This window comes from Callithrix jacchus, chromosome 10 (assembly GCF_049354715.1).
Source record: "Callithrix jacchus isolate 240 chromosome 10, calJac240_pri, whole genome shotgun sequence".
NCBI lineage: Eukaryota > Metazoa > Chordata > Mammalia > Primates > Cebidae > Callithrix > Callithrix jacchus.
This window is the reverse complement of record NC_133511.1, coordinates 106293381-106315955: the sequence shown is the minus strand read 5'-3', so window position 1 is coordinate 106315955 and position 22575 is coordinate 106293381. Positions and strand designations below refer to the sequence as shown.

At 35.8% G+C, this 22575-nt stretch overlaps 1 protein-coding gene and 1 non-coding gene across 45 annotated transcripts in view; both read left to right on the top strand.

Moving 5' to 3' along the window:
- The window catches only part of LRRC4C (leucine rich repeat containing 4C), a 1379884-nt gene that overhangs the window by 337204 nt on the left and 1020105 nt on the right, over window positions 1–22575 (top strand). The gene's annotated exons all lie outside the window — the stretch shown is intronic.
- Window positions 3390–3497, top strand: LOC118145948 (U6 spliceosomal RNA). Its single transcript, XR_004731426.3, has one exon. It is a non-coding gene; the product is annotated as a U6 spliceosomal RNA (small nuclear RNA).

Sequence of the window (22575 nt, the reverse complement as noted above, 5' to 3'; positions counted from 1 at the left end):
TATATATATATTTTTTTTTTTTTTGAGATGGAGTTTCGCTTTTGTTACCCAGGCTGGAGTGCAATGGCGTGATCTCAGCTCACCGCAACTTTCCACCTCCTGGGTTCAGGCAATTCTCCTGCCTCAGCCTCTCAAGTAGCTGGGATTACAGGCATGCGCCACCATGCCCAGCTAATTTTTTGTGTTTTTAGTAGAGACGGGGTTTCACCATGTTGACCAGGATGGTCTCAATCTCTTGACCTCGTGATCCACCCGCCTCGGGGTTGCAGGCTTGAGCCACCGAGACATGAATATTTTTAAGGTAGAACACAGGAATTACCCATTGCTTAACTGTAGTGTCAATGAGATGATACCAAGATTTTAGGATTAAAATACTGTACAGATGAAAATGAGACAAAGAATAATAGGAAGCAAAGGAGAGAAAAACATGGGAAATGAGTGGTAAGGAGGCACCGAAAGTCAAGTTTGATTTTGTGTCTGTTGAATGGAGAGGTTTAGCTACACATTATGTCCTCTCTTCTCAGTCAAGAGCATCTAGTCTCCTATGGACAGTAAATAACTAAACAGAATCTGGAGCTCGGTGGTTGGTATTTATTGGCAGAGAAATGCCACACCAAGCCATAAGAGGAAAGATGTAATCATATCCAGTTAAAGCCAACTGATCCCAACCTCACAGAACTAAAGGAAGTTGAGAGTTTAAATAGGAACAATTAGACAAATACATGTGGAGAGAAAAAGGTCTATAACCTTTAACAACTAAGATGTTAATGGTGACCTTAGATAATTTGTTAAAAGTAATCATCAGAGTCTTCCAGGAGCTCAGGAGATAGTCTGTGGTCAAAAAGGGAGGCATTAAATGGGAAATTTTAAGAAATCTGCCTTGGAAATTATGAATAAACTAAGAATGATAATTTGAAGAGGGGATTTGATTAATGGCAGAGGTTTTAGGAAAAAAAATCCATTGAGGAAGATAAAATTACAGTTGAAGAATCCATTTGAATTTTGACTTAAAAAATTAGTAAATTACAAATGAACATATAGGCATATTTTGAAAATCACTTATCATAAAAAAACATACATATTTAGTTTATTTGTTAATGATATATAATAATAATAGTATTATTTTGGACAAAAATAGGGTTATTCTTATGCTAGAAGCTGAAATTGGGAAATCTCATTACTAATGAATTTATTGATTACCACTTGGTTTTATTAAATGAAAGAGTTGTTTTTGACGTAAATTTTTTGAGACTGCCTTATGTTTTTGAGTGTTAAATATTTTTATTTCATGGCTAAACATGGGCCTTTATCAATAATTTTATAGAGATATCATCAGAAAAGATATCCAGTCTTTCCGGTTGTCATTACAGATCCTAATGGCCATGTCTGGAGACAGGCCCTTGCTTACAACCCAGATACACCTTTGTTAATTTTGATCACTCTGGAGCAATTCTGGGTGGGGCTATATAATAGTTTTTTTCACTGTAATCATCTGCAAATACCCTGATGTTTCAAACATCATGGCTGAAAACATATATACAGTAGCCTGTCAACTGTCAAACTGATAACTGGTGTCCATAGAAATATTATCTTCTCACATCCCTGATGTGGTCATGTATCTCAGCCCTGGGATTCTGACTCTCTAGCCCCTGTAATTCTACTTTGATTATTATTTTAAAGTCATCATATATTTATTTCCATCTCTCTTTCAAAAACCTCAGGAGAAAAGCCCACTCTGGCTCCTAAGGAATGGACTTGATAAAATGTATAGATGTCTTCCAACTTTGGTTTTCCATATTCTTGAAACTGTCAGGCTGAGTGAAAGAAATAATAAATAGAGGAAACATATTTTTTTGGATTTTAACATAGAAATGACATTTTTACTCAAATAATTGCTTCTAAAATGGAATAACTAGCATTCATGTTAATGACTATCTATGTTTATAGATAGAAAATTAGGTTTTTAAAAAGCATTTTAAAAGAAGCAGTGTAGAATCTGAGAACAGAAGAGCTTGCTGTATAGCAATTTTTATTTCTAGGCCTATAGGCCTGGCTTTGGTTTATGGTGAATTACCAAGTGCTGCAGAATGAAGAAAAGACAGTTCCCGAGCCCGCTGGTACTGCTGAATGGAACATTCATAACAGATTCTTAGACTTGTAGACCCTGGCTTATACTTTCTGCTGAAAAGTACTTGGGATATGATAGAAGTCTGGACTGGAGGCAGAAGACAGGGTTTTAGTCATGGCGTCCCACTTACTAGACATGTGGTTGTCAAAGCCTAGAATGCCTGATGCCTCAGTTTCTTCATTTCTAAATTGATGTAATAATACCTAACTTCTCTCTCTATGTATGGGTAAAAAATAAAATAGCATTTTTTCAAGCACTCTCTGAACTTAAAGAATTGTAACTAACCATCGTTGATGTTTCTCATCATCATTATTATCTTGAATTACTCTAAGGAGAAAATTGTGTTCTTCATTTCTAAATTGATGTAATAATACCTAACTTCTCTCTCTATGTATGGGTAAAAAATAAAATAGCATTTTTTCAAGCACTCTCTGAACTTAAAGAATTGTAACTAACCATCGTTGATGTTTCTCATCATCATTATTATCTTGAATTACTCTAAGGAGAAAATTGTGTTCCCTAAAAGAAGTCAGTGGGTTGTTTCTATATGAAACTGTGCAGAACCCAGAGATAGGCATTTATGCTTCAAAAATCAATTGCCTAAGTATGAGAGAGAAAAGACATGCAGTAGGAAGAGTTCATGAAATATGTTATGGGACATTGAGTTGATCTCAAACTTCATATGAATACACAGTGTCAAGTGACTGCAAAATTCTTCCATGATTAGGAAGAAAAGAGTTTACATGATGTAGGAAGTTGTAGTCTTATTTTTCTTGGCACTGATTAAACCACACACCCAGAATATTGAATGAAATTGTAGGCAGAATATTTTAAAGGATTAGAGGAAACCCAGAGTGATTCCAGGGTGAGATTTCTGGAACACATAGAAATCATGTCACCTGAGAAAAATTTGAGTGAACTCAGAAAAGCTGAGAAAGAATGAATAAATTTACCCTGTGTTATTTTGTCCCTGAGGACTAAGCTAGAACCAATGGTAGAATTTATTTTAAAAAAGACACTATAGCTCAGAATAGAAAAGGCATTTATAAAACCCAGAGTTGCTTGAAAGCAAGACATAATGACGCATTGAGCAAGGAATTTACCCTCCTTGGAGGTGCTTCAAGAAAGGCTGCCTGCCCTCCCTCACCACACTTACATAGGATGGGAATTTCCAATTGTGTTGGAGTATTTATTGGATGATCTCAAGTTCTTCCAACAAGTCAAGGTACATACTCAAGACTGCTATAAAATATTTAGTATAGTGCTCACTTAGGCAGAACACATGCTAAAGTTGGAGCAGTACAGAGAAGATTAGCATGACCTCCATACAAGAATGACAAAGTTTTAAAATGTTAATATATCTGTATATAAAATAAATAAAATAATGTTATAAAATAAAATATTTAGCATTCCAAAAGCATCATTTTCTGAAACCCATGGAATCCTGATTTCATGAGATATTTTATTAAAAATAATAGACTACCCATAAAATACTTTGGGGGCCCTCCACCTCCTATAGTTCATCCAGAGTATGACAATACACATTGTTAGAACGGACACTCTGAAATCTAACAGTCAGACACCTGAAAAATAGTTTGGCCCAATTTTTCTTAACCGATTTGATCATGCTATATATATATATATATATATATATATATATATATATATATTTCTGTCTATTTATTTTTGCTTTGCATATAATCTCTGTTACTAACCTGTATAATGATTGGCACACAAAATCTTCTGAGCATATTAAAAGTTATGATTTTAAAAATAAGTGATCCAAATCTCTTCTATTTATAAAATATATCTTATCGGTTGAAATGTCAAAGCTTTGCTTATTTTCACATACACAGCAGTTTTCAGAATGCAATTCGATTTGATCCAGCTTCCTAGGATGGCAGCAGAATTATGATAAAACTGAGTGTCTAACATATCAAACCTTCCAGCATCATTCCAGCTATTAGTAATGAGTATCCAACAACTTGAGGGTAGACGTCTTTCCCAATAGAACTAACAGAATCTGGCTGGGTTAAATCAATTTGTTTTATCCTATTATATTTTGAAGTGTTAAACTGTTATTTGACCAAAAGCTGAAATTCTAGATGTGTCTACAGAGTTCAGCAGTATTTTCCTGATATCTCAGCTGGCTATTTCTGTTCAATGTATATCTGTTTGGTTCAAGGTGTGTGTGTGTGTGTGTGTGTGTGTGTGTGTGTGTATGTGTGTGTGTGTAAATAGATATGTAAATATATATTTATTTATACACATATCTATATATATAGATTTAGGCAGATAGATATCTGATGGTTTAAGTGTGTGTGATGGTTTGTGTGCCACACACACTTAAAACATCAGATTTCATGAGAACTCACTCGCTGTCAAGAGAACAGCATGGGACAAATCTGCTCCCATGATCCAATCACCTCCCAACAGGTCCCTCCTCCAACATTGGTAATTACAGTTCAACATGAGATTTGGGTAGGGACACAGAGCCAAATCATATCACTTAGCAAGAGAAGGAAGATTTTAAAATAGATCTATCTATCTATCTATCTATCTATCTATCTATCTATCTATCTATCTATCTATACATAGATATGTGTATAGGTAGATATAGATATAGATATAGCTTTTGCATTTCTTCAGATTTCCAGTAGTGTTTTCTCAGAGTAAGGAGATGTTTATTAGATGTACCACCAATTTGACTTTTATTCCACATTTTTCTTTATTTATGCCAATTTGGGATCATGTTATTCCCCTACCATTTGCGTGGATTTTTCCAGGTGAGATTTTTTTTTCTGCTAATGCTGACAGCACCTCTGCATTTAGTTCTTAGGCATACTCTCCTGGAATTTGTTGCTTAGAACTAGAAATTATTGATCTGCCTAGGCTTGATCTCTGCTTCCTTTATCTGAGCTGGCAATATTTGCTCTATGATTTTGCTAACATCTCCTTTTCTCATTGTCTTTCCTTTTATTTTGTCCTCTAGCAGGTGTACAGTGCTCCTATGGAAATATGTTCTAACCCTCTCCTGTGATCTGATCCTGTCAGGGCCAGAGAAAATGTTCCTGTTAATGAAGAGCCTCATTATAAACGCACATTCACTTGCTATTGTGTTGACTCGCATTAAATTCTCCATGTTATTATATTCTGGGTTGAATTATCTAACATTTAATGATGTACTAGACATTAAGTAGTATAGTAAATGCTGCTGCCTAGTAGGAAGGGGAAGGCATTGGAGAGAATTTAAAAGAAGTATTACAAGGGAAAAGTACACAAATGTGTACTGCAAATTTATCATAATGCCTGAGTAAAAAAGTAGCTATTTTCAGAATTCAGAATTGGGTTAATAATGTCAAATATGTATTGCTTATCAAGCCTACCCCATGTCAGTGTGAGAAAGTTTCACAATGTATAAAGGATATAGCTTTGCTAGACTATAAATACAAGAAGATCAAAGACTGACTTTTAAAATGACCAACATATCATATTATGTCATGGTTTGTGTAAGAAATAGATGGTACTCCAAAAAGGGGTAACTGACAAAAGTTTGAATAAAAAGGATTTTTATGAAGAAATCTTGGTTAAAAGAAACCAACAAGAGATGGTAAAGCACCTTTAGTTTAGTTTATTAGTTTGTTTTCACACTGCTGTAAAGAATTACCTGAGACTGAGTAATTTATAAAGAAAAGAGGTTTAATTGACTCATAGTTCCACAGGCTTAACAGGAAGCATGACTGGGAGACCTCAGGAAACTTAGGATCATGACAGAAGGCAAAGGGGAAGCAAGCACGTCTTACCATGGCAGAGTAGGAGAAAGAGAGAGCAAAGGGGGAAGTGCCATACACACTTAAACCATCAGATTTCATAAGAACTCACTCGCTGACAAGAGAACAGCATGGGACAAATCTGCTCCCATGATCCACTCACCTCCCACCAGGTCCCTCTCCCAACATTGGTAGTTACAGTTCAACATGAGATTTGGGTAGGGACACAGAGCCAAACCCTATGACACAGCAAGAGAAGGAAGACTTTACTATCCTTTGATCTGAAAGGGCAAAGGCAATGAGTGGCTACAAGAATCCATTGAGAGCTGTACCTTTTGAAAAGACAAGGTAGCCTATTAGAAGATGCAGCCTTCATGAAGTAATATAGCCCCAGTCAAACAGTAGCCCAATAGTGAGGAGCACAAGAAATAAGCACCTAGCTGCCTTTCTCCCCAACATCCCATTAGTGACTCCACTGACCAAGCTCAACTAAAATATAGGGAGCAATGAAATTCATATGTAATGATCTTCCATATGAAGCACAGAGTAGGATGGAGAATGGTAGGGAGTGAACATGAATGGACAAACAAAAAAGTACCCTGCACAATGACCAACACTGAATACTATGCCTAGAACTCAATAGGTATTTGTTGAATGGATAGATGTTTGGTTCACTGGTTGGATGAATGAATAATAATAATAAAAAAACATGGAATTTAATTATTTCATTTATAGTAAAAATTTATTTCTTTTTTTTTTTTCCTCCTCTGGCTGTTGAGCCTCTGGACTCCTTTGCTTGAGGAATTTGTCATTTTTTGAGTTTTAGTATGTGGCAAGCCTCTTTCTTCAATTATAAAAGCTTTAAGGCCAGATCTCTGCTAGTCTATTATAAGGAAGCTAGGCAGATATGGTGCTTTGGACTGAAAGCAAATCAGAAGGGAAATTGTAGCATTGATTCTAGTTTTGACAACAGGTTTTTCTCCTTTAAAACTTCCAGAAAGAATGATACTACACTCTTTTTGAAGGTGAAATTTTCTGTATAATCCTATATTAGTCAATGTTTTAATAGCTAAAACAGAAACTTCACTGTTGCAAAATTCAAACAATGTCCTCAGCCCATCTAAACACAAATCATTATTTATTTCAGTAGTTGGGATCTGTTAAGCATAAATGTATCGAACCTAAGTGAAACCAGAGAGAGCAAATGTGAAAGCCATCACAGGAAACACATGTTTCACAACCCTGAAAGTCATGAGGCTGCCTGGTAGCAAACATAAGGTTTTAGTTCATTACTCTTCTAACTTTCATCAGCAATGTCCCTTAACCTTGAACTTATAATTCTAGATAGTGGCCAAATCTCTTCAAACTTTGGAAAGAGCCATTAGTGACATGATATTTGAGGGATTTCCCCAACAGGTTTTAAAACAGAACAGCAAAGTTGTTCTGCCAACTAAGTGGTTGAGGCAAATTGACTAACGTAATGGGATTACCTTTGCATTATAATTATTCCTATGTCTTGCTCAAGTACAGCAAGCTCTCCTTTGTGTTTCCTTCCAGAAATAATTTAATCTACCATAGTGACTTCTCCACTCACTAGCTGTGTGACCTTAGGGAATTTACTCAATCTCTTTGCATCCCATTTTTTCTCTCTGAAAAACTGAGATGATTGTAGAAGCCATTTCACATATTGGAAAATGAAAGTTAAAATAATTTAAAATATGCTATGTACTTAAAATGGTGCCTGAACATATAAAGAGTGTTTGGAAAAGGTTAGCTAAAGAGATACATGAACATCATCAGCAAACAACAACAAAAAAGTGCAGTGAAACAATACAGAAAAGCAAGAGTGAAGGCAAAGAAAACCATGGATAATAATGAATTGCTAAAGCCTGGTAGCCCTTACCCTTTTCTTGAGTTAATCACCTACTATATTGCTTACAAAAATTTACAATGTCTTTTAAATGTAAACAAATAAAAATTAATAAGCACAGAAAAAATATGCAGGAGGAGCACAATTGTTTTTCAAAAAAAAAGATGAGAAAGGGATTTATTGTTGAAGGCTTCATAAATAGGACACTGTATGATGTAATGAACGATGCCCTTGATGGTGATCTTTATAATGAGTGATGAGTTCCACAGGGCTGTTTATTGTCTAACAACACTCAAACTAGGTCAATGGCATCACAATGAAATTTGCTTTACTAAAAGGACAACCTCTTGTCATATCAAATGGAAGAGGTTCTGGATGTGGAAGACATAGAAGAAGAACTGAGAACAGGGAGACTGATTTGCCTTTTCAGAAAGGAGGCCATCCTGAACAACATGGTGAAACCCCGCCTCTACTAAAAATACAAAAAGTTAGCTGGGCATCGTGGCACATGCCTGTAATCCCAGCTACTCAGGAGGCTGAGGCAGGAGAATTGCCTGAACCCAGGAGGCGGAGGTTGCGGTGAGCCGAGATCGCGCCATCGCACTCCAGCCTGGGTAACAAGCACAAAAAAAAAGAAAGAAAAAGAAAAGGGAAGCTACTCAATCTACTCAATGACTGGTGGAAATGGAATTTACCATTTGAGAAATGAATGAGTTGACTATCATAATGGAAAATTTAGGGTTCATAGAAACATATTAAATATGGCTGGTGGAGAAAGGAATGGACAGTGACCAAATCTAAGTGAAAAACAAATTTTGTTCTGAGCTTTTGGTTTGTGTAAGAAAAGAGCAGGCCACAACTTCTGCTTTGCTGTGTTTGATTCTAGTTCCCACCTCCCTGCTTTCATCTTCAGTCTGAGGGGCATTTTAATGCTTAGAGTTCAATCTGTAGCATGTTGGATGTCTGACAACTTTTGGGGGCTGTGAAGGCTGTCAAAATAAATTGCCCTCATAATGTAAGAGGGAAGCCAAGCTCCACATCCCTCTGGATGCAGCAAATATGCATACTCAGCTAGAAAAACAGCATTGTGCTTCAGCAGCCTACTGGATATATTGGTTAAGGATGCATTTCCAAGGACATGCCTTTGGAAATTCTATACAATTCCTTAGGTTGTCGAATAAGCCAGTTTCGTTTTCATGGGGCAATGTGTTTGTAATGTACACGTTGACATTTGCTAAAGGCATGACCATTGAAGTGCTAGTAATTTTTAGAATTATTGCCTAAATTGTTTCTTCCTTATCTTAGGTCAGTCACCTTTAACATTTAAATGCTGACCTTTACCACAGAAGAGTTGAGCTGTAATCAATATCTTTTACTATTTAAATAGGTTTTATAGTGCATGAAATATTTAAATCTCCACTTTAGTTTTAAATTCTAGCACTCTGATTATAAGTGTAAAATAAGCCAATGTGAATTTTACTTTAATTACTAATTAGTAATGAGATTTCTTCTCATGTTTTGAAATGGTCCTATTGGATCATTGTGTCTGTTTTTCCAATTATAATATTGGGGAATAGGGGCAGAATGCCAGGTTTATGCTTTTTACTGATTTAATAATGCCGCAACACGATATTCTACAACCTGAAAATGACTTAGACTTTTATTCTATCAAATATTTTCCTTAGAAAATGCAATATAATCCCATTAAATGAAATGTAAAAATAATGACATCGATGCTTAATCCCATTGCCCTTATAAAACAATGCTTTTTTCCACACGCACTTTTTATATACATACATAGAATTGCATAGTTGCTATCATAGTTTACAGAATAATATTTGTATTAAGCTGTTTTCACTCAGTATTATAAAATTTTTGTTATGTTAGCCATTATCACTGATATTTTAAAGCTTGCCTAGTATTTTGTTATGTTGATGCTTAATATTTTGTTATGTTGTTTAAAATTTGTATCAGTAAACCACTCTAAAAGTGGTTTTGGTAAGTGGCTACAAATACAACAATTTATTTCATTCTCAATGCTGTGGTCAGCAATTGTAGCTGAGCTCAGCTGGGCAGTTCTGCTCTCAGCCGGGCTCTTTCATGTGCCAGCAGTCAACTGCAGGTCTGGTAGATGACTTTGCTTTGGGGATTTGGTTTGTTTTCAGCTAAAGTAACCGGGGTCTCTGGGCCACAAGTTTTTTATTCTACAGCATGCTAATCTGGGCTTGTTCACATGGTGGCTGCCAGTGTTCCAGTGTTCCTAGTACAAACTAGTGTTAGGCTTTTATTGGCCAAAGCAAAGCCTGATACCAGTCCAGATTCAAGAAGTGTGGAAGTACAATTCATTTCTTGATGTGAGAGCTGCAGTCACATTGCAAAGGGCATGGCCTATGGTGAGGTGGTAAGAGTGGGAGGAATAATAATTTTTGGACACTTTACAATATTAAATATTTCTATTGCAATTAACATTGCAATGCACTTTATTGTACTTACAGCATTTGTTCATTCCTGCTGAATAATGTCAATAGCTTAATCAAAATTATCAGGATAAATTATTGAGAGTATAATTCGTAAATGATAGATTAAAATGTCATGATGATAACATCAAATTAATAGAGGGTTTTAAGAGTCATTTTTATTGGTTTTAGCAACTCACTTTGTCCAACATCTCAGTCCTTCCTTTCCATTTTACTCTTTCTCCAAAATGACTGTAGTAAATACTATTGTTTGGAAACTTATTAAATGCTTAATAATATTGGTTATTATTATTATTACTGTTATTATGTCTTGCTCTTTACATCAGCCTTTCTGTAACTATACTACCTTCAATTGCTCTTCCTCTGTTCTAGGATCAGCCAATCATCACAGTTCATTCATTTAGGGTAGATTAATACATTGTTATTTAATTAAATGTAGATATAAACTTCAGCGGTTTACTATGTAATTGGGCTTTGTTAAATGCCATATATATATATACATATATATATATGTATATATATATAAACTTAATTCTTCTGCATCCTATGAGCTAGATATTTTATTATTTCAATTTTATAGCAGTAAAACCTAAGGCTTCGTAGCTTGTCCAAAGTCACACAGGATGCATATGGTGGAGCTGGGACTTGGATTATGTTTATTTGAAACAAAGCTTATAGTCTTAAATGCTCTGAGTTGTATTTGACTATTGAGGATATATATTCATATACATATCCTTGTATAGTTAACACAGTGACTGGGAGCAGAGTAGATGCTAAATACGTGGTAGCTTAGACACAAAAGTAATGCAGGTTAATTAATACTGTCACATCTCTGAACGTTGTTGGGCTGGTCTTAGCTTTTCATGGTGGAAAAGGGAAGGCTAGAAGAGTCACAGAGGAGCTGGACCCACCTTTGGAACAGGATGATTACAAAAGGGGTGAGACCAAACTTCTAAGAACCAAAAACCTTACTAGCTATAAGAATGCAGACAAATAGCATCAGTAAAGTCTTCAATAAAATGAAACAAGGCTACAATAATGAGATTGAGATTCAGGAACACAGTTCTGGTCACCAGTAGCGGTAGACTGACAAAGACAGTGTTAGTCCACAGGTTGGGAGACCCTGATTACCAGGCAGGTCATTCAGAAGAGAACTTAGAAATGAGGGTCAAAGTGGATCTCAGCTATTGGGCCTAAAACCTTGAAGTATAAATCTTGGTGCAATGGTCAGAATCCAGCATGGGATGGATGATTAAAGGGAGAGTAGTCTCAAGAAAACTTGGTGCTGATTTCAATGGGCCATAGGCTTGGGGAAGAGGCTCAGATTGCTTGTTAGAGAAGAATTCCACAGCCAAGGTATCCCAGTCTACTGGACAAGATTTTGTTTTATCTTCTCCACTCTCTAGCAACTCATGATTTTACCTTTAAACTTCCAACACATTTTAAAACATGCAGAAAATCTTATTTTTTTTGTGAATTGCTGAGTGACTTTCAGAAATTTGGTCTCTGCCTGTGGTATAGTTTAGACAAAGCCATTATCCCTGCAAACTGTGTGATAATGACAGAACACATGCTGCTTAATGTAAACTCACAGCCCAGTGCTGGGCAGGCATGATTAAGCTGTCATCTTCCCCAACAGCTTCAGCAGGAGAAAAATAAAGAAGTAAAATCATCTTATTCATATTTATTAGGAGGCTTTGCAATGGGTCTGTGCCCTCATGCAATTGACATTTTTGCTTATGTTTATGGCTGATGAGCTGTGGATCGATTTAAATTAATCCTTTCCTAACCTGGGAAAAAATGCTGACTTTTATAAAGTGGCATCACCGTCATGTCCCCTCCTTCCTATGTCTTAGCAAATAGACACATTTATTTATTCTGAAATTTTAGCATGGTTAGATATTGTTTGCAAATTTTAAAATATCATAATATGGCTAAAACTTCAGAAAAAATACTCGTTTAGTTTTTAATTTTGTGTTTGTGTCCTTTAACCCATTTGACACTAATTCCTGCATGCACACTCATGTGTACAAATTAACAAATGTATGTGTGCACACACAACTGCTCAGACATGGTTTTGTTTTTATTTTTTTCTACCGCATTAGTGAAAATCAGAGTATTCAATGAGGAAAATTAGAAATTACAATCTTGGGTAAGTTGAATGTGCTCTGACTCTCTTTTAATTTGGATTTGAAAAACAATCTGTACCTATGCATTAATTCTTAGGTATAATCCTTGAATAAAATGCTTTTCCAACATATGCTTGTGATGGTGTGTGAAAGTCAGAAAGGAGAATACATCAATGAAATTATAAAATGACAGTGGAGTACGTATCATTCCCAAGAAAAACAGAAATTCATTTGTTTATAAAATTTTAAATGAACAAGGACAGGACCTGTTCTATGCCCGTTGCCTTGATTCAAAGCCACTACTCCAACTCTCCTGATTCAATTTGGAATACAGCAAGATTGACAAAGAAAGAGACTAACTATCTGTAACCTTCCTGCAAACAACCCCAGGCTGCCTTGCCGACCTAATAGACAGCATCTAAGACAGGGGAAGAACATATTCTCCTAGGTCATTCAACTCTGAGCTTTCCTATCTTGGGCTGTCAAGGAGATGCCAATTTCTGCCAAAGTGCCTGCTCTCCAGGAGATGCTGAGATTAGAAACCAGCCAGAAAGGCTTTACTTGTTTTTGTCATTGAGCAATCTGTGTCAGGATGTGAGGAACTTACCTCACTGGATGCAGAGGTGACATCTTGATACATTAGCTTGCCAAAGAGATGGCAGGACCATGACAGCTTTTGGCTGTTGGCATCCTGGATTCATTTACTTCCCAAACTGTTAATGCAGCAAATTAACCTTGTCTGATGAACTTCTGCTACATTTTGAGGGCTTATTGGATATAGACAGTGATAACAGGCAAAGTGTTTCTAATACTTTTTACATCCTCTCTCACTCATCATCTCTTAACTTGCTTCTTGCCCAACCTCTTCTATTAGACCTTTCTATGAAAAAAAATTTTGTTTAATATCTGATAGGATAACACTGAATTTGTGTGTATTTCTAGGATCTATGATGGTTAGAGCTTTTTTCTATAAGGTTATCATGAATGACAATCTCCATGAGAATATTGATGAGATATGTTGGTACCACCACTAGAGATGTACAATCTAGACAGGGAAAAGTTGCTTTTACTTGTGCTTCTAAATTCAGGTTTTTGTCTATGTCACAGGTCCTCTGCAGCCACTATGAATTCCTAAGTTCCAAACACAGTAGAGCAACCTGTCTGTAATTTCATGTTTCAAAGTGTTAAAAGAAAATAGAGACCCTGGACTTTTATTTCTTTGCCTCCATTTAACTACTGAGATATACGCATGCATTTGTATCACCACCTTTTATCCTCGTCTTTGCCAAATACTGAAAAACAAATTGGATTTTCATAGTAAACACTAAAACCTGGAGGAGATTTAACAACTGACATATTTTATCTATAGGAAGTGGAAGTACAGAGTGGTGGATATGAATTCAAAAGCATGTTCATAGAAAATAACATTGAGTTCTTCCATGGGCCAAGAACCCTGCTGCCCGTGTCTACCTTTTGTATGTCACTGGGCTCTCACAACAACTTTATGAGACAAGTACTGATGAGCTTCGTTTCTTATAGCTGCAAAGAGGCAGAATCAAGAAGTTATAAAGAAGATGTAAGGGCTCTGGAAAGAGCTTCCCTTTTCAAATTGTGACAATGTCTCTTACTAGTTGTGCAACTTTGGGCAAAGCATAAATTCTCAACCCTTAAATTTCTTCATTTATAGAATGCCAATAATAATAATGCCTTTCTCATCTATTAGTGGTTTACATGAATTAAAACGTCAATCTATGCGTATAATGCCCAGCCCAGCGCTTCTCCAAAGTAGTCTCTAGCTCTTCAGCATCTGCGTCTCTGACAAATTCCTAGAAATGCAAATTCTTGGGTTAGAACTCAGACAGACTGAATCAGAAATTCTGGGAATGAACTTCATTAATGTATTTGTCATCAAGCTCTCCAGGTTATTCAGCTGCTTGCTGGCACGTTAGAACCACTGGAGTAGAATGCAGAAATACTCAAAAAATGCTGAATTTGAAAAAAGTGCTCCTTAAAAAAAACCCAGTTGTGACTTTGTGTATTCAGTATTGAACCCTTCCCACTATTTATATTAATGTCACATGACTGAAGAGACAAGAAGAGATGAAATATGGACTTTCAACACTATGAAAATACATCTATGAAATGGGTTGATAAAACTTGCAAAAAGTAACAATCAAAAGTTTTGAGCACAATGTTATTCATGTAGAATACTGAAGGTACTCACCACCACATGTGGAATAATTTAGTGGCCTCATATATGCCTGTGATGACAAACACTATTAACTTTCAGCTTGACATCTAGGACTACAGTTTAGGAGTCATTTCTAGTATTTATTATCTCAGTGATATTCAGTAAGTTATTTACATTTTCTTTGTCTTAGTTTACTCATTTTTAAGATGAGAACAATAAGAATATATAAATCTATTGTGAGAATTAAATGATATGATTCATGTGAAGCGCAAATGTCTAGTTTTAAGTAAATATTAGCTGTTATTAAGCTTATACTTTACATTCTGTATTGAGTCATTGAATCATCTCAATAACCACACATAGTAAATAATATTCTGTCTTTATATCATTGATGGGAAATCTGAGGATCGTAGAGATTAAAGAATAAGCCATAAGTCACTCAGTTATGTACTAGAGTCAAGATTGAAGCCAGAAAATCTAATTCCAAATCTACCCACTTAAATATAGATAAGCTGGGTAGTTGTTGATATTTCTGACTTCCCATGGAGCAATAAAGAAAACAGTAGATTGAGGAAAAACCCCAGGAAGATAAACCGTGAGGTGTTAAGCAGGGTTTTCCCCATAAAGAGGATGGCGTTTCATTTTGTCTTTGGTACACACTGATGTAGAGGAAAAATATAAAGACCATTATCTCAAGAAGTGATCTTGAAGATAATGCAATACTACAAGCCCGGCGCGGTGGCTCACGCCTATAATTCCAGCACTTTGGGAGGCCGAGGCGGGTGGATCACGAGGTCGAGACGGAGACCATTCTGGTCAACATGGTGAAACCCCATCTCTACTAAAAATACAAAAATTAGTTGGGCATGGTGGCACATGTCTGTAGTCCCAGCTACTCGGGAGGCTAAGGCAGGAGAATCGCTTGAACCCAGGAGGCAGAGGTTGCAGTGAGCTGAGATTGCACCATTACACTCCAGCCTGGGTAACAGGAGCAAAACTCTCTCTCAAAAAAAAAAAAAAAAAAAAAAAAAAAAGTAAAAGAAAAAAAAGAAAGAAAGAAAAGAAAAGTAATACTACAAGAGAAAGAACACCAAACACCCCAAAGTTGAGGACATTATTCCCTTCCTTCCCTTGATATTCTTAAATAGATTAATCAAAGGGGCTACTTTGAGTTGGGTCTAGGAAAAGTATTTCAATGGGAAGAAATAGTGGTGTAGGTTGGGTTTGATGAGCTGTCTGATTCCTTTCACAAAATTCCTTGGACTCAGTTTTAGAATCTGTAAAATGTAAATATTAAACTAGATGATTAATTATCTTCTAGTTCCATTACATACTTTTTAGATGTTGTTTCTAATTATCAGCATAAAGAGACAATATAAAAGAGGATATATTTAGAGACAATAAAGAAGGCGACTTTCTGAAATTTAAAGTTTATCATATCATTGAATCTTAGCCCAAAGCCCTTGAGGACTCTGGGGCCAAAGCAATGTAAGTTTTCTTCTATCTGGCTTTGTTTCTGCTTCTAAATAAAGCCTCTATTTTCTTCATGTCACACCATATATAAATCATCTCGATCATGACAATTTCTTCAAATTCATAATTACATCAACTGCTTGATTTGTGATTTTATGGAATTGCTTTTTGATTATACTTTAAGTTCTAGGGTACATGTGCAGAATGTGCAGGTTTGTTACACAGGTATACATGTGCCATGGTTTGCTGCATCCATCATACCCCGTCATCTATATTAGGTATTTCTCATAATGCTATACCTCCCCTATTCCACAACCCCCTGCAATCCTTCTCCTAGCTACCCGCCCCCTGACAGGCCCCAGTGTGTGATGTTCCACTCCCTGTGTCCATGTGTCCTCATCGTTCAACACCCACTTATGAATGAGAACTTGTGGTGTTTGGTTTTCTGTTCTTGTGTAAGTTGGCCAAGAATGATGGTTTCCAGCTTCATCCATGTCCCTGCAAAGGACATGAACTCATCCTTTTTTTTTTTTTTTTTTTTGAAATGGAGTTTTGCTCTTGTTACCCAGGCTGGAGTGCAATGGCGCGATCTCGGCTCACCACAACCTCTGCCTCCTGGGTTCAGGCAATTCTCCTGCCTCAGCCTCCTGAGCAGCTGGGATTACAGGCACGTGCCACCATGCCCAGCTAATTTTTGTATTTTTAGTAGAGACAGGGTTTCACCTTGTTGACCAGGATGGTCTCTATCTCTTGACCTCGTGATCCACCTGCCTTGGCCTCCCAAAGTGCTGGTATTACAGGCGTGAGCCACCGTGCCTGGCCTGAACTCATCCTTTTTAATGGCTGCCTGGTATTCCATGGTGTATATGTACCACATTTTCTTTATCCAGTCTATCATTGATGGGCATTTGGGTTGGTTTCAAGTCTTTGCTATTGTGAACAGTGCCACAATAAAGGCACATGTGCATGTGTCTTTATGATAGAATGTGATTTATTTTCCTTTGGGTATATACCCAGTAATGAGCTTGCTGAGTCAAATGAAATTTCTGGTTCTAAATCCCTGAGGAATCTCCATACTGTCTTCTGCAATGGTTGAACTAATTTACACTCCCACCAACAGTGTAAAAATGTTCCTATTTCTCCACATCCTCTCCAGCATCAGTTGTCTCCTAGTTTTTTAATAATTACCATTCTAACTGGCATGAGATGGTATCTCAATATGGTTTTGATTTACATTTCTCTAATGACAAGTGATGATGAGCTTTTGTCCATGTTTGTTGGCTGCATAATTGTCTTCTTTTGAGAAGTGTCTGTATGGGGTTGCTTTAACAGACATAAAAAGTGAAGGCATGAGAACTGTCTTTTAGCAATTGAAATCCATCAATAATTATTTTCCACACTGAATCTCAATCTCACCCTTCCTAACATAATCAATTTTCTTCAATTATATAGTAGAAAAGTATAGGGTACCTATATGACTAGAAGTACTATATATATATATATACACATATATATATATATGGATGGAAAAGGGATGAAGATGGGAGATAAAACACTAGGAACTATATCAGTTAGATCAGTCAAAAACATTAAGTAATTTCTACAACCAGAAACTACTACGGAATTCCCAGTTATCTCTATGGAATAGAAAATGTCACATCAAAAAAAAAGTTAATGTCAAAAAAGGACTTTGAGGCCCAGCTTCCCTGTGTGATGCTCACCAATGTTTTCTGAATTTGGGATTGTGAGAATGAATGTGGATACGCTGATTTTACCTAGCATCTCTTCATGCAACGTTTTGAGCATTCGAAGGAAATGCTCATTGGAGCATTTTGAATTTCAGGTTTTTGAATTTTGGGATGCTCAACTCATAAGTAATATGCACATATTCCAAAATTCATAAAAAATTCAAAACCTAAAACACTTCTGGTCTCAAGCACTTTGTTTTTTATTTATATTTCACAGATGAGATTTCACTCTCTCACTCAGGCTGGAGTGCCTGGTGCAATCACTTCTCACTGTATCCTCAAACTCCTACACTCAAGGGATCCTCCTGCCTCATTCTTCTAAGTAGCTGGGACTACAGGAGCACACCACTATACCTGACTATTTTCTCCTTTAATTCTTTTGTAGAAGTAGGGTCTCACCATCTTAATCAGGCTGTTCTCAATCTCCTGGGCTCAAGTGATCAACCCACTTTTGCCTCCCAAAGTTCCGGCTTTATAAGCATGAGCTTCTGTACCCATCCAAACATTTTGGATAAGGATACTCACCCTGTGCTATAAGGATACTCAATCTGTACTATTCTCTAATATATCACTTATATATACTTCAGAAATATTTGAAAGATAATGAAAAAGGAAACTCATGAGCCAAATAACTACTGAAAGCATAAGCAGTATGCCCTACATAGTGAATGGGTTGTGGGGTGATACAGTATGTAGCAGCATAGACTTATGAATTACATAGTCTTGGATATTACCTGTTACTTGTTAAGTGACACTGAGCCATTTTTAAACTTTCATAATTCTTTGAGTTTTTTTCATGGGTAACTTTTTAGAAAGCTTTGATGATCAAAGTAGAGAATGCATGTAGAATGCTTAGCTCGGTGTCTCATGTTGAATAAACACTGAACAATACAGCTAGCCATTAGCGTTGTTAACCGTCACAACTTTGCTTGGTGCATTGCTACTTCTGCTATACCCCATTTCTCATTGCCACTTTTCTAGACACACATACACATATGCACCCACACAGAAAATGCAAGTCATGAAAAGAATATAGTATAGGTAAAGTGTTATAAAAGCAAGGAGAGAAAGTTCTGCACCAAAAACTCAGGTACATAAGTTGATATGTCTCTGACTTGTTACATTACATTGAATAACAAACTTAATATCTTCATTCCTGTTTCCATGATGTTAGGACCATAACTTTGGGCTAAATGTGTTCTTTGATTGAATGGATCAAGAAAAAAAGTATGAAATGACATATTACACCTGCATAGGTACAAAACAGGACAAGAGTCTCTGCAATGATTCTTTTATTTTGCACTTGATAAAAAAAAGAGAGAAATATTTTGGTATTATTGTTATGTTTAGAAAAGTACTTTATTATCTTATTGTGATAAATGCATATCATATATCAATTCCCCTTCCTTGATATCTTATTGATATCCCCTTCTATCTTAATGTTTGACATTGGTTAAACCACTTCTGCAGAAGTCTCTTTCCATTGGGAAGCTGGTTCTCTGTAAATTTCCAACACAGTCTCTCCAATTGTACATCAAAGTTGTAGTTGCTTCTCAGTCTGATGCCACTGCATTTACCTGGATAACTCTTATTTTTCTTTCTTTCATCATGCCAAATAAAGCTGTTGAGTATCTGTGCCTTCACCCTATCTAGTTCCTACTGCCATTCTTGGACTTACCACACCGTATTGCATAGATTCTAATTCAAGAAACATTTCTTGAAAAACTACTATGTACACTAATCACTGAGGAGAGACACAAAAATAAATGTGATGCATTACTTTGATCTTGGAGACCTTATAGTCTAAAGAAAAAAGAAGATAAGCAGACATATTAATATAATAGAGCATATGGATTGTGATATAGATATAGGTATAGATATAGATATATAGATATAAGATGCAATAAGAGCCTTGAAGCAGGGCATGACTTTCATGTGCAGTAGAATGATTTTGGATGGGATGATGCTTAGACTGAGTTCAGAAATAGGCATAGAAGTTTTTCTAGGAAATATTTATGGGAAATATTTTACAAGCAAGCTAATAGGCAAGATTGAAGGTGGAAGGGACCACAGTGTGTAGAAAACCAAAACCAATATATGGGGGAAAATTGAGAAGTAGGTTGGGGCAATGAAGATCAGATAATGTAGTGTCCTTAATTCTATTTCTTAATAATTTGATTGCAATATAATTTACATACAACAAAATTCACTCATTTAAGGTGTATGGTCCAATGATTTTTAGTAAATTCACTAAATATGTTCATTGCCAAATTATTTTTTAACGTCTCATCACAACAAATAGAACCCTTTTACCCATTTGTATTCACTCCTAATCCTCTTCTCCAGCTCTAGGCAGCCAGTAGTCTATTTTTTATCTTTATAGAGTCTCCATTTCGGATATTTTATATAAAAAGGATTATTTAATTTGTGACAGTTTTACACATAGCATAATGTTTTTTAGATACAACCATTTTATAACATAAATCAATGCTTTGTTCCTGACAGATACTATTGTGTTGTATGAATATATATTTTTTATGTTAAATGGTTTATAGGTATTTCGATTGTTATCACTTTTTTATTATACTTTGAGTTCTGGGGTACATGTGCAGGTTTGTTACATAGGTTCACATGTGTCATGGTGGTTTACTGCATTTATCAAGCTGTCATCTACATTAGGTATTTCTCCTAATGGTATCCCTCTCTTAGCCCTACACCCCCCGACAGGACTTGGTGTGTGATGTTCCTCTCGCTGTGTCCATGTGTTTTCATTGTTCAATTCCCACTTATGAGTGAGAACATGTGGCATTTGGTTCTCTGTTCTTGTGTTAGTTTGATGAAAATGATGGTTTCCAACTTCGTCCATGTCTCTGCAAAGGACGTGAACTCATTCTTTTTTATGGCTGCTTAGTATTCCATGGTGTATATGTGCCACATTTTCTTTATGCAGTCTATCATTGATGGGCATTAGGGTTGGTTTCAAGCCTTTGCTATTTTCAACAGTGACACAATAAACATACATGTGCATGTGTCTTTATAGTAGAATGATTTATAATTCTTTGGATATATACCTAGTAATGGGATTGCTGGGTTAAATAGTGTTTCTGGTTCTAGATCCTTGAGGAATCACCACACTGTCTTCCACAATGGTTGAACTAATTTACACTCCCACCAACAGTGTAAAAGTGTTTCTATTTCTCCACATCCTTTCCAGCATTCATTGATTTGACTTTTCAATGATCACCATTCTAACTGGCATGAGATGGTACTCAAAGTGGTTTTGATTTGCATTTCTCTAATGACTTGTGATAATTAGCTTAAGAAACTATCATCAGAGTAAACAGGGAACCTACAGAATGGGAGACAATTTATGCGATCTATCCTTCTGACAAAGGGCTAATATCCAGAATCTACAAATAAATTAAACTAATTTACAAGAAAAAACAACCCCATCAAAAAGTGGACAAAGGATATGAAGACACATCTTAAAAGAAGACATTTATGTGGCCAACAAACATGTTTTCACTTTTTAGCTATCATGAATACTGTTGCCATAAACATTTGTGTACAAGTCTTTGTGTGGACATGTTTTCCTTTCTTTCAAGTAAACACCTAGGATCAGAACTGCTGGGTCATATGATCATTCCACATTTAACGTCTTAAGGAACTGATGAACTGTTTGCCAAAGTGATTATTCTATTTTATTTTGCCACCCACAATAATAAAAGGGTTTCAATTTATCCACATTCTTAACAACACTAGTTATTATCTTTTTTTCATTATAGCTATCTTAGTGGGTATAAATTTGAAACTTTTTACAGTTTTAATTAGCATTCCTTGAAAATGTAGTGACATTGGGAATTTGGTTATGTTCTTACTGACCATTTATACTTATTCTTTAGTGAAATACTTATTCAAATCTGTTGCTTATTTGTAATTGGCTTCTTTATTTGACTATGACTTCTTATTGATTTGTAAGAGTTTTTTACATTTTTTTGGATATAAATGTCTTATTGGAGGTAAGTTTGTATATATTTTCTTTTAATCTGTTACCTACCTTTAACTTTCATAAATATATCTTTTTTATTTTATTTTTTTTATATAAGATGGGGTTTCACCATGTTGGTCAGGCTGGTCTTGAACTCCTGACCTCAGGTGATCCACCCGCCTTGGCCTCCAAAGTGCTTGGATTACAGATGTGAGCCACCATGCCAAGCCACAACTATATCTTTTTAGAAGCAAAAGTTATTAATTTTTATAATATCCATTTGTTCAGTATTTCTTATATTTTTGTGCACATATATTGTATCTAAGAACTATTTTCCTAACTAAAAGTAATAAAGATTTGCTCCTATATTTTCTTCTAATATTCTTAGTTCTATCATCCATTATGAGTTAATATTTATATATAGCTTGAAGTAAGGGTCTACCTTCATCATTAGAATATGCATATTGAATTGTACCAGCACCATTTGTGGTAATTGCTATTCTTTCCCTATTAAATTGCCTTGGCACCTTTCCCAAAAATCAATTGACCATAAATGTTAGGATTCATTTCTGAGATCTTAATTCTTTGCCATGGATCTATGCCTATCCTTATGCAAGCACCGCACTGTCTTAATTCCTGTAGCTTTGTAATTCATTTTACAACTGGAAAGTGTTAAGTTCTACAACTTTGTTCTTCTTTTTAAAGACTATGCTGGCTATTTTTTGCTGTTTTAAGGAGCATCACCTGTCCCTTGGGCAATGGAAAACCATATTTATGTGTTTATCATCTCTTCATATTGTA